Source organism: Aplidium turbinatum, chromosome 1 (genome assembly GCF_918807975.1).
Source record: "Aplidium turbinatum chromosome 1, kaAplTurb1.1, whole genome shotgun sequence".
Classification (NCBI taxonomy): Eukaryota; Metazoa; Chordata; class Ascidiacea; order Aplousobranchia; family Polyclinidae; genus Aplidium; species Aplidium turbinatum.
Genome location: NC_137472.1, coordinates 6145516 through 6158152, shown reverse-complemented (window position 1 = coordinate 6158152; position 12637 = coordinate 6145516). Strand labels below are relative to the sequence as shown.

At 37.0% G+C, this 12637-nt stretch overlaps 1 non-coding gene across 1 annotated transcript; it reads left to right on the top strand.

Moving 5' to 3' along the window:
* Positions 1–5460: 5460 nt before the first annotated feature.
* On the top strand, positions 5461–5567 carry LOC145784824 (U6 spliceosomal RNA). Its single transcript, XR_014291053.1, has one exon. It is a non-coding gene; the product is annotated as a U6 spliceosomal RNA (small nuclear RNA).
* Positions 5568–12637: the final 7070 nt, after the last annotated feature.

Below are 12637 nucleotides of genomic sequence, written 5' to 3'. Positions count from 1 at the left end.
ATCAGTCATAACAACGTAATGTGATAGAAAACTTGTTTTTGGCCTAAACTTATGAGAGGTTTTGTCTCCATTGCCTCTCCTGCAGAACCGCCACTGGATTATTTCCAGTATTCATCAATTAACGCGTCTACTCGTTCTAGGTGGCTTGAAATCCATCGATATGACAATGCGTTTTTACGTGATCAATGCAAAACAATCTTTAAAAGTAACCTACATGTCAATGCGCATTTGATAATTTAGTTAGGTAGTTTAATTATGGTAGTTTAGTATGATTATGGTAGTTAATGTACTTGAAAACTTTTAACAACAAATGTTTAAAATCACTTTCTTACCTGTCACATTCAATCGTTGCAGTTGGACAATCAGGGGTATTTTTGCAGCGCTTTTCATCAGTTCCATTAGAACAGTCGTTAGAGCCATCACATATTTGATGAACATCGATGCATTTATTTCCTAACGCACATGGAACTTCGTTTCGGGAGCAATTGTTATCACGAAACAAAGGATCGCAAATCTCGCTGGTAAATTGTCTCTCGCATAAACATTCGTCCGATAAGTCAGCGCAATCAAACACAGTATCGCACATTTGCTGACGTTGTATAATTGTTCCATCAAGACAAGGCCAGCATTTGGAAATGTTTAAGATTGGATTCCCATCTTCATTGAACGTATAACAATCGTCTTCATTGTTAAAACAGACTGAAAGTCTTTTATCAAATTGTCTTGACGTTGGCAGCATAGATTGTTGTGGAACAATGCATCGATACGGAACAGCTGTAGAGCTTTGAATTCGGTACCTTCCTGTGGTAGGAAAACCATTGCACTTGAAACCAAATCCGATTTGTTTCTCATCTGATGTGTCGCGACAATAAACTTGCCCATCACATAACAAAGTTAATGGTACGCACTCGGATCCGTCATCGCAGCGAAGATAGTTGCGCCTGGGTGGGTCAGCGCAATTGTCTTCATCGAAGCAATTGTAGCAGTTTGCGAAACCATCACATCTCTGTTCTTCTGTGAAATGTAAATTGCCATAATGACATGAATTGTTGAACTGACTTCCATGGGAAGGATCGCACCAGTATTCATCACTCATATCAACGCATTCGTAAGTTCCTGAACATTCCAAGTTGTTCGCAATGATTTGTTCACTCCAGCATCTATACCCACCAGTGGTTATCATCAAATTAACAAACACCAAACAACTAGTTAATAACTCAAACATGATTATTCTAATCACCATAATAAATAATTAAAATATTAAACAATTTCATTTGTTTTACTTACATTAATGTTGAGTTTACAGATTTATCAGAGCAACTGCATAAAAGTATGTAAAAGTAACGTCTATGTTTATATTGTACAATTTTGTTTTGACTCGCATTAATTTTGGTTCTATTTCAACTCTAATTTTTGTAGATAAATTGAAATTATATTTTTCAGAATGATTGAAACAAAAATTTTGGTTCGAACGCTACAAATAGAGCAATTTCCACAAGTTTATAGAAGTTATTCATATTTCTTCGTAAATACAGTAGTTCAATGAAATCGCGAATAATTTGTGAAGAATTCTTTACTACGAAGTCATTCATGCATCACAATTACAAATTGTGACGTCACTTTTATAACACTCAAGTTCAAACTGTCATATTTGTAGTTCAATGACGCATTTTGGATGTGATGATTATTGTGTAAATTTTGAATTGAAACACTTTTTAAAAACTGTACGCAACAAAATACTCACAGTGTTCATAAATCATACACTGCAATTAGAGGGGAGAAGTTAATTCTAATTTGCATTTTCGCCCTGATTAGGGTACAACAAAATATCCTATGACCTTTTGTACTCTATTATGTTTTTGAAATTTCCACCCAACTCCTATCACAACAGCAATATAGCTCATCTTCAATGATTAAATTTATTTTTGTATGTTTAAAGGGGAGCAATTTCCCCAATAACCCCCTGGATCCTCTACTGAGTAAAATCCATTTCGAAACCTCAACAGCCTTTTTGCTCGTTAGTGTAGTAAAATGCATGATCATTTTTGCAATTAGTTCAGGGCAAGTCCATGTACAAATCTACTCCACGACAAAATTCTTAACGGTGAACATGTTTAAAATAGGTCTAGCCTTATTAGTCTTAATATTGGCCTACTAGCCTTTCTCCCACGACACAAGTAGCCTACTTTCGGGGCCTGTTGTATTTTTAGACATGTACATAAAAATGAAGTAAGAAAGGTCGCAGTGACAATTAGACTGTCGACATACAACGTAGTAGTAATAATAATAATTAGGGCAACCAAATTTTTGACTTAAAAACTTGAAATTTTGACTTTATAATTTACAAATTTTTACCTAATTTTGACCCATAACTTTTTGCGTTTGCAACCCACATGCGAAATACAAAGCATATTAGAAATCAAATCGTTAGGTAAGGATATCTTCTTTTTCTAATGAAATAAAAGAAAAATGTGGAAGACTCAACCACACCACAGCTAATGAACACATAATGAAAGTCACTCGAAAAACTGCAAAAGATAAATATGGAGTGTCTTTAAATATCTCGAAATTACTGAGAGGTTTCTGTAGTATTACAGTTCAACATTAAGTAATGTTTCACAATATCGCTTTTGAAGTTCCTGTCTCTCGCCAGCTCTCTCTACTAATACAGAAGTTGCTTGGGAGTTCCTCAGCAGGCTATATAAATGTGGTGAAATATCATCTCGTCCCATTTTCACAATGCACTTGATGTCATTCCTTCAGATTCTTGCTTGAATATATAGTTTAACCTTGGACATAATTATAGGCTAGCTAAAGACAAATTTGAGAACATCAGGAAGCTAAAACTCAATACTATATGGTCTGTGTAGTATGGTCTGTATGTACTCATAATGGTCTGTGTAGCTTTAATAAAATATCAATAGAGAGAAGAAAAACTACGTTAACCGTATCTGTCACTGCTTCCTTTTGGCCTCAAGAGTTACTGGCCGAGACCATCAGGTCTACGTCTCTCTTATTGCTAATTACTCCGTCGGCTTGTATCAAATAACAACGGGAAAAAGTATGCCGTTGGTCAAAAGCCTTATCTATCACTTCAATCAATTTATTTTGCAAAATATATTCGTGATTGTGTATTTTAGGTAGAAAATGTGATAAAGACTCGGTTTTGGACCTATTTTCGCCATTTCTTGGTCAAATTTCTCAGTTGACATTTTATTTTGAAAGTCTTCTTCCATAGAACACAGAATTTCATCAATTTTGTTTTTCCGTTTTTGTGCAGACAGTATTCCATGCACTTTTTGCACTACAAAGCAATTTGCGCAAATAATAAATTACCTTCCTAATTGATGTCTGCCAGCAAAGAATGACTCATATCGCGTCAAAGACCATCTCCCTACCCAGACAGCAAAATCGACGTTGAATCAATGTAAAATGACGGATTTTGCTGCCTGGGTAAAAAATGGAATTTTAGCGCCGTTGTGTTATGACTGACAGACACAAAATGAAACCGCACGCTAATAGTAAACTGTCAATCAAGCTATTGAATATCAGGAAATTTGTTGCATTTTATAACTGGTTGTGACAAAAGGTTTATTGTGAACTTCACAATTATCCGATACCAACATAATCGGGATTAAAAGTTGGGGCAAGAAAAAAAAGTAAAAGCCAAGAAATCTCAGGTTTCTAGCGTCACTGCTTCTATGTGAAATTGCTGAATTATCAGAGGGCGAGACCATAAGGTCTAAGCCAGTAACAGATACGGTTAAAAGAAAATTTTAACCTAACCATGAAATTTGACTTTTTTACCTAATAAGTTTGAAACGTCTCTTCGTGTCAGTCTAAAATTTAGTTTATAGACGTTTTATAAACTTTGGTTAAGGCAGAAAAATTTTGACTTGATTGACTTTTGGTTGCCCTAATAATAATAGTAGCCAACCAAGTAAGTGAACCATTTACTTCTTTGTACTTACTGACTGAGTCAGGGCCGTTGAAAGAATTTCTCGGGCCCGGTACCAATTTATTTTCGGGCCCCCTTTATCGACAAAGTTATGAAAATAAAGGTTGTGTACAAACTTTTATTGATGTCGCTTGAGCATGGTCATTTAACAAATCTTGCGCAATCTTAAAATTTCTTGAACCGCAAAACTTACTATCTCTATCTAGCGGTTGATTTTTTGAGTTTTTATTTGTCACATGGCGCTAGAGCAGTGGTTCCCAACCTTTTTTCTTTCGTGGCCCATTTTCGTTGAACAAAAATTATTATGCCCCAATAATTGTTTATGCAAGAAAAAAATTGCAAAATAGATTTAAAAACAAAAAACAGCAGAAAACATTTCAAAACAGGTTATTTATTGAACCGTGCATCAATGAGATGCGTGCTCCTGAACGTTATCGACCAACTTGTAGTTACAGTGGTTCTCGACATTAATGACGTACTCTTCCTTTGAAAGGCACAAGTATCGTCAATTTCTTCCCTCAAGATATCACAAAAAATACTAAAAACAGATCCGCAGATGTTTCAGTAGGCTACCACTTTCAGCCTGGCTATGACTTGATTGTAATCACAAAGTGGTCTATTGCATCCTAAAGTGCTGTAAAAACTCAACGTTGATCTAAAACTATGTGTTCATTCATAAATAAGTTAACCATTTCAATATATTATTTAGATAAATTTACATTTGATTTAAGTTACGTTTCTTCCCAATTCCTTTCAACACGATTATTCCCCCCTTTAAGTTAAAAATTTATCCTTACGGAGGCAAGTGACTCCCTATAACAGGGGTGACCAACCTTTTTTTGCATGAGGGCCACTTTGGCACTAATGAGAGCTGTGGCGGGCCGCACTGATAAAATTTTAGGTAGGTTGACTGATATGCTAGAAAAGAACGCAATTCGTACCCAGTATCCAGCGTTACATGTTGTTCATATTTATGTTAGAATACCGCAGCAACAAAATTATTCGAACAACGCTACTGCCAGGCCAAGCTCCTTTTACAACACTTTTGACTTTTTTAACAGTGCCTAATAAACGAGGCCACTTGTTGTGCGCACTTATAGCGAGGCGAGCGGTTTCATAAGAATATTCATCGCCAAGCAAGAGTGGTGTTGTCACTTCGCTTCGCAAAGGATATCTTGCCATTAACAGTTTCAATAAACAAGGAAATGTTTGACACATCGCAATACAGGCAACAATAGTGACCAGCAAACATATCAGCGAAAAATAGGCTCCAATAACAGAGAAAAAGAAACCAGGCACCATGAAACAAACGCTTGTGAAAATCACCAAAAAATCGTAATTCTATCGTAATTCATGAACAGTCTTCCCTCTAAAAAAGCAATGAGTTGGTTTTTCATCCTTTTTGTGAGAGTCTATAAAACTGTCTTTCTTTTATTATAGACAACTGTCACTTGCGGTGCTTATCAGCATGGCAAGAATTTCTTGACTAACAACATTTTGCAGTACTTGCTTCGGCAGTACATATACTAAAATTGGAACGAGACAGAGAAGATTAGCATGGCCCCTGCGCAAGGATGACACGCAAAATCGTGAAGTGTTCCATATTTCTTAAAAAAAAAAACATTTTGCAGCACTAAGCTAAATTTAAATTTATATATAATATTTTGCCTATTACTATAAATTGAGTTGGCACATCGACCGATTTTGGCAACTAGAACTTGCATAAAAAGAACACTGCTCGTGAAACACAATAACGGTGAAACGCACACTAGTGTTTACATGACATTTGCAAACTTAAAATAAGCAACCCTATGCTTACAGACAATTTCGAAGTTCGAAAACAGACGTTAGCAACCACTGTGACAGTGTGGCTGGACATCGCATTGGAATAACTTTAAGCAGCCCCCACCTAGAACTATAATCTGATTGGTCGGTCGGTGGAATCGTATGTAAAGCGAAAATATGCTTCCCGGAAAGTATTTTTGACCTTCGTGCTCTTTAACTCCTTAAAAAAAGTATTTTTGGTTATACTTGTACGCTGATACCTCCGGTTGGTGACCCCTGCCCTATAAGAACCACACTGTTGCTGTTTTTTAAAATCAGCGTTCGTATATTATGCAACCAACGGCATTGATTACATCACGCCACCCAAGTTATTATTTCAATAATTAGAATGGGAATTACCATTCTGCATCAAATTACAGCAGCATCAATCACCATTCATTCATTGCAATCAAAACAACTAAACAAAACACACAAGTGTCAAATTAACTATAGTAACACAAATGAAACTAAATCTTTCACTAACGCTGGCAAATTTTTAAATAGGTCTGTGGCCCACCTTAAAATTTTTCTATGGCCCACTAGTGAGCCATGACCTACCGGTTGAGAACCGCTGCGCTAGAGTATTACTTCCCGATTCCATTGATGTTTCACTGGTCATTCTAGGCTCACCACAAGAATTTACAGCAATGCAGACAGTAGAGTGCATCAGTTGCCCCTTTATTTCAAAAAATATGGAAATTCAACTCGGCCCTTAGTAGTTTTGTTCCCATTCCCAAAAAAACGTCATAGCCAAAATTTTATTGAATTTGAGCTTCATTAAAGGTAAGCAAGGTATGTACAGCAAGGTAAGGAAAGAAAAGTGGTATAAATACACAGTTACACTGTAACTTCCATAATATGGTTATGTGTAATAGCAGCTCAGGCTGTTTAAATCGTAAATCAGTGTGTACATTAAACAAAATATAAAAAGTGGAAAAGTTGAAGTGATGTCATCAAAATTAGAGAATTGGATGTCAGTGAAGCACTTGACTAATAACTATGCTCCAGGCCTGTGAACGCGTTACATAGACCCAACTAAATTTTAGTAAAGTCGTTAACTAAGCTCAGACATGCACATATTTCAAAGCAAACTTAAAAGTTCACACCAACGTAGTTGCCAAATTCATCATTTTTACAACGATTCAGCATTGTGGAACATTGAATTTGTGCAGCTATGGTCACTTCTCTCAACTGAATCGATGTAAAAGTTAATGTAAAAGAATCGATGTAAAAGTTAAGTAAGTTTGTAAAGTTAAGTATAAAATTTAATTTACGTTGCTGTGGATTTTCTGAGATTTGGTTTCTCTTTTCTCTGAAACTCCACTACTTGAAGAATGTTTGGATAGTTGTCTTGCTTCTTCGCAGCTAAAATGGAATTAGCACTGAGTTGAACGGCTCTTTCTGCAAAGTCGTTGATGACATTGAGAGATTTAACTTTTCCCTTTGAAGTTGTATACGATTCAAGTTGGTTCTATTGATCAACATTTCCAACAATGTGGCATAATAGAATCATACTTATTTCGAAATTTTGTTAAGAGTGTAACCAGGAGATTTGGATGCTTCGATCCTTAAATCTTCGAACACATGCCCAACAATTACCTCGCCGATGTGATGCCGACTTCATGACCATAGCAATGCTCGCCCCAATCTCTACTGGATGGTAGCACATCCAGCAGTCACATGGCCAGTGTTCCTGGCTGTAGTATCAAATACCATGTTTATGATATTATCTGTGCATTCCCACAATGTCAGTAAGGTCATGATATTGTCAGCAATTGACAGTCTCCGCTGGGTAGAATGGAGTTCCTAGCAATTTTGTTGCTGTGAGCCGCTCTTCCGTGAAATTTTTGTTTTCCAAAGTCATCATAATTTTTGAGTCCCAGTGTAAAGAGGCACTCATTGACGGTGTCCAGTTGCTTTTAACTGATGCAGCGAATTCCTGTCCAACTAAACCTCGAGCTCTGTCAGCACTCGAGTACGAAGTGGCAATTTGTGACGAATCTCCTCTAGCTTCCTCTATAAATGCTTTCGTAAAAGCAGCTTATGTTGAGATGGCGTCATTTTTAAACGAATAGCAAGAAATGCCAATCTGGTTGAGCGAAGGATGTCACGTGGTATATGAGAAATGGTCCATTGTCGTACAGTACGACGAAGTCTTCTTGTGGATGAGCTACCTTCTGATGAAGTTCCTCCTTCCAGAGTAGTATCTTCGTCAGTGTCGTCACTACTTCTATCAAGCTGCGCCTGTGAAGAGGCAGCTTCGGTTTCTTTCATACTTATCTCTTTTATCCGAAATTCATTATCCATCCGTGCTCGTTTGCGGGAAATCTTGAAAGCTGAAGCTTTATCATAGGAAGGATCCAAATGATGCTTTTCGGTCGCTTTTCATCGATATAAAAAAGCAAGATCTCCAGGATTTTTTATATCATGTTCCACATTAGGAGGCCACAGCTGACACGCTTTTTTTCAGATCAACTTGATTTTTCTCAAGTTTAGCGACAATTGAAGGCTTTGAGCGACGATCTAAAGGTATTTCACGCAGCTTCGCATTACTCTTAGCAAGTGCAATTAGCTTTTCACATGCCTTTTTGTGGGTGATCATTGGTACACCAGCTTTACTGTAAAAAGGGATGATTTTGTCAACGATAATCTTAGCAATTTCTCTTTTAGTTTTTAATGATGGTAAGCCTTCAGTTTGGTGAAATCTATAACAATGAAGCACTTGCTCGTTTCTATCTAGCTAGCTTCGAAAAACCATGAAGCAAGCGTAACTCTGACAGCAAACGAATCAAACAACGGTTATTTCAACTGCATATTATACAGCGACTAGTTTGTTGATTGTTCAAAGACAATAAAACATTGTTACATACAATGGGCCAGATTGCAGGGAAACTCCAAAACGTGACCGACGGATATTGACAAAATAGCTTTAAACATCAAACTTTGACTTGGATGTTGACCCCGTTAACCAACTCCGATTGACAAAATATTTCACATCCTGTGTTTTTTCGATATTTGGAACAAAATTATCCAGGGCCGATCAAAAATTCCAACATCGAGGCAACTGATGCACTCTAGCAGACTGTCATAAAGGTTTCAATTTGATTTGGGAAAGGTGTTTGGGCCTAGGTCAAACATTTGCTGATTGCTGCAATCTGAAAGCGGTTTTAGTCTAATTTTTAGAGCAAAAATAGGGAAAGTAATCTTCTTACCTGTGCCATTTCAGTTTTTGAGTTTGAACAAATAGTAGCCTGTTTATTTTGAAATTCGTGTTTCGGGAAATATTCGTGGTTAGGGAAATCGCTATACTAGAATATATTTTTATTTTACTGTTTGGTGGCAGAAGTGGTTATTTTACCACCAAAAAGCTGAAGTGGGCCCGGCACCCAGAAGGGGGCCCTGTACTTTACCATCTGGCAGCTGAAAGGGCTATTTTAACGTCTGATGACAATTCCTTTAGATCTGATTATATTAAGATCTTGATAATGTTTGAAGTCGCTGGGAATTTTTTAAATCCGGGCCCTTAAATATTCCAGGCCCGGGTCCTATAGTACCACCTAGACTCCCCTGTCAACGCCTCTGGACTGAGTGTACAAAAGCAACGCAATATGTACTGTGGTAAGAAAAGAAACGCAAAGCATGCAACTGAGGAAGGTGGTACAGAACGCTAATTGATTACGACGCGCAGCGTGGTGGTAATCAATTCCAACGTCTGGACCAGAAAGCGCTGAAGGTGATTATGTAGTGAGGCTGGTCACGAGTTACATAATATCAACGTAATTTAAATGGCGACTACAACACTTTCCGACCGTAACTATAATTTTCAGCACAACAACGTCGAAGTTTCCATGAAAATATTTATCAACATAAACTTTTATTAATGTTTATCAACACGATTTAACCCTCAGTCTACCCTCTGTCTATTGTTTTTCACATCTATCGTTTTTTTCATTACCGTTTTCCCCGTTATGTAAATTTTAAATTACTTTTTTTGGCTAAAAAATCAGCTTCGGTGATGAAATTTAAAACAAGAAAGTACCAGATTACAAAAGCCACAACTTATAAATACTGAAGAAAACCCAAAAAATACACGAAATTTAACGAACAAGTCACACAGTTGCGCAATGGTGGCCAACCAGTCTAAGAACCTCATTTCTTACAGTGCACACCACAAAGAGTAAGCGCACTTCAGTGAAGTGACTTCACTCTGTCTCTTCCTCTCATGCACACCTTTGTTCAGTTACATTTATTGTGAATGTTACACTTAATGTTACATTTATCGCAATAAAAATGACAGAAATTTAGGAGTCATGTTTTTACTTTGTGTGTCAGGCTAAAGTATTTTATTGGGCTTTTGGCAATTCTTGTCTTAAACGATCTTCTTTAAATCTGGCTTGCATTCCGTTGTTGTCAATCAAAAGTAATTTGCTCGCATGAGTGTCAGTCAAAACTCATCCATGCTTTGATTTCACTTTGTTTAGGGTCGAAAACATCGATTATTCTTCTCCTCCATAAATAGTTTTACGACATCTAAAAGCTGAACAAAGCGAGAGAGTGGGCTACCAGGCTATTTTGCAGAACAATGTAGCGACAGGTCACTTGGAGAGCCTTGATCCAGCTCAGTGATGAAGTTGGAGCTCCATTCATGGCTTCTGCAGTTATTTTTGTTATGGGCAGATTTGCTTTTGCAAATGCAGTCATCATTGTAAGGGAGACCGGGGCAAGTTGTGCACGGGGCAAGTTGTGCAAGTCCCCGTTTGAAAGGAAATAAAGGACGTAATGAATCTTTAACGCCATTATTGTATTTTACCTATAATGTCTTTGAAGCACGTGAATTGCAGTTATCAGTTTTTTGGGCAGGTTAGGCTTGATCAACGATATAAGGTGTTTTGGTCTTAGGGTCTAAATTCGGATGCAAATGAAATTTTGATTTTATTGGATGCAGAATAGAACTAGTCAAACTTTATCAGTAGGGGTCAGTAGACATGTGATGTAGTTCTATTTTCGTAGGTAAAATTTTTTTGTACATTTGTTAGTTTTCTTGAAATTTTTGTTCTTTAAAAAAGTGTGAATGGGGCAAGTTGTGCAATTGATGACGGGGCAAGTTGTGCAACTGTAATATGGTCGTAATATGTTGCTTAACTTGCCCCTGGCACTAGTGTTGCTCAACTTACCCCATGGTGCTACACAGCTTGCCCACTATGATGTTGCACAACTTGCCCCAGAAAAATAATCCGGGGCTAGTTGCGCAATCGTTACTTAAATTTGAATTCAGTGCAAATAATAAATAAAACCAACCAGTTTTTGTCTTAAAACTTGGCTTATTAGCATGTTTTTGAAATGCAATACTTGAGTCTTCGAAAAAGTTATTAAAATAAAAAAAATTAGAAACAACGGGAGCTATGAAAATCACTGAGCCAAAATCTATTACAAGATAATAGCCATGTGTATTGTTTATTGTGTATTAGGGTGGAGTGAAAAAATAAATTTTTACTTTTGCTCTGTCATCGCGATTAAAAGTTGTAGTGTGGCTTTGACTAATTAGCTTTGCAAATTTCAGCGTTTTAAAATAAAGTTTACGTCTGCCCAAAGCAAGTTCAAGATTACAAGGAAGCGCAGAATAAATATCACGATCTGTTTCAGAAATTTTCCCACAGTAAAACCATCGCATGTGACGTCATAGAGAATATTTCTTACGATTCAATTAGTCTATTTAAGCAACATAATCGTTAATATGCAAAGAACCGTTAACCACGATCATTTGATAATAATTTGTGCTGAATGTCGCTTTAACTTACAGGACAGATGTAGCTTAAGTTCAAAGTTGTTTAGTAGCAGATTACTATTACCCCATAGTGTAGATAATAAAAAATAAGCATTTTAAATCATGTTCATGTTCTATTTGAATAAGGACCTTCTGATGATCCTCCTTTTAGGTGAAACAGGCTGTCAAGATTTTAGAGAGTAATAACTATATTTGATTTAAAATCATGTTCATTTATGTTTTGGGCTTCCAATGCTTCTTCTGGTACTCTATGTGTCATTGGTTGTGATGGTGCAAACGTAAATACAGGGAACAAAGGAGGGGTGCTGCAAATTCTTGAAAAGGGCCTGAAAAAGCCATTGCAGCAAGTTGTATGTCTGTTGCATTTTAATGAATTACCACTGAGGCACTTAATGCATTATCTTGATGGAGTTACATCTAGTCCACAAAGTTTTTCTGGCTCCATTGTTAAAAAACTTGAAGATTGTGACAGTTTACCAGTCGCTGAGTTTGCGGCTGTTGATATTCAACTGCCTTCAATTGACGTAAACTCAATGTACAGACCAGCAGTACTTGTATGACATCTGTAAAGCCATTAGCTCAGGGCGTTGTGATGCCAAGCTTGCCTATCGTAATCCAAAAAAGATGAATCACTCCAGATGGCTGACAACAGCCAATCGCACTTTGAGGCTTTATGTTAAACAAAAGAATCTTTGTGAAAATTTGAGAGTGTTGATGGAGTAGGCCTACATTGCAAAGGTATACGCTCCAATGTGGTTTGCAGTGAAAACGCAAACTTTCTGTACGAAAGGACTAAACATCTGTTTCATGTAGTTAAAAGTCTCGCTATCTTAGCGCTGAACTAAAAGCAATGGTTGAACCTGTTATCAACCGAAATGCCTTCTTTGCTCACCAAGAGAACTTATTTCTGTGTATGTTGGTAGATGAAGTCTGCACATCAGAAAATTAGTACTGGGAAGGATGTTTGCTGCCAGAAAACAAAGTCATGGAAATTCCATTCGTCTCTTTAAAGTTCCACTCTTCAACTTTGAAGCAAAGGAATACTTTGAACTGATTGCTTGGCAGAATAC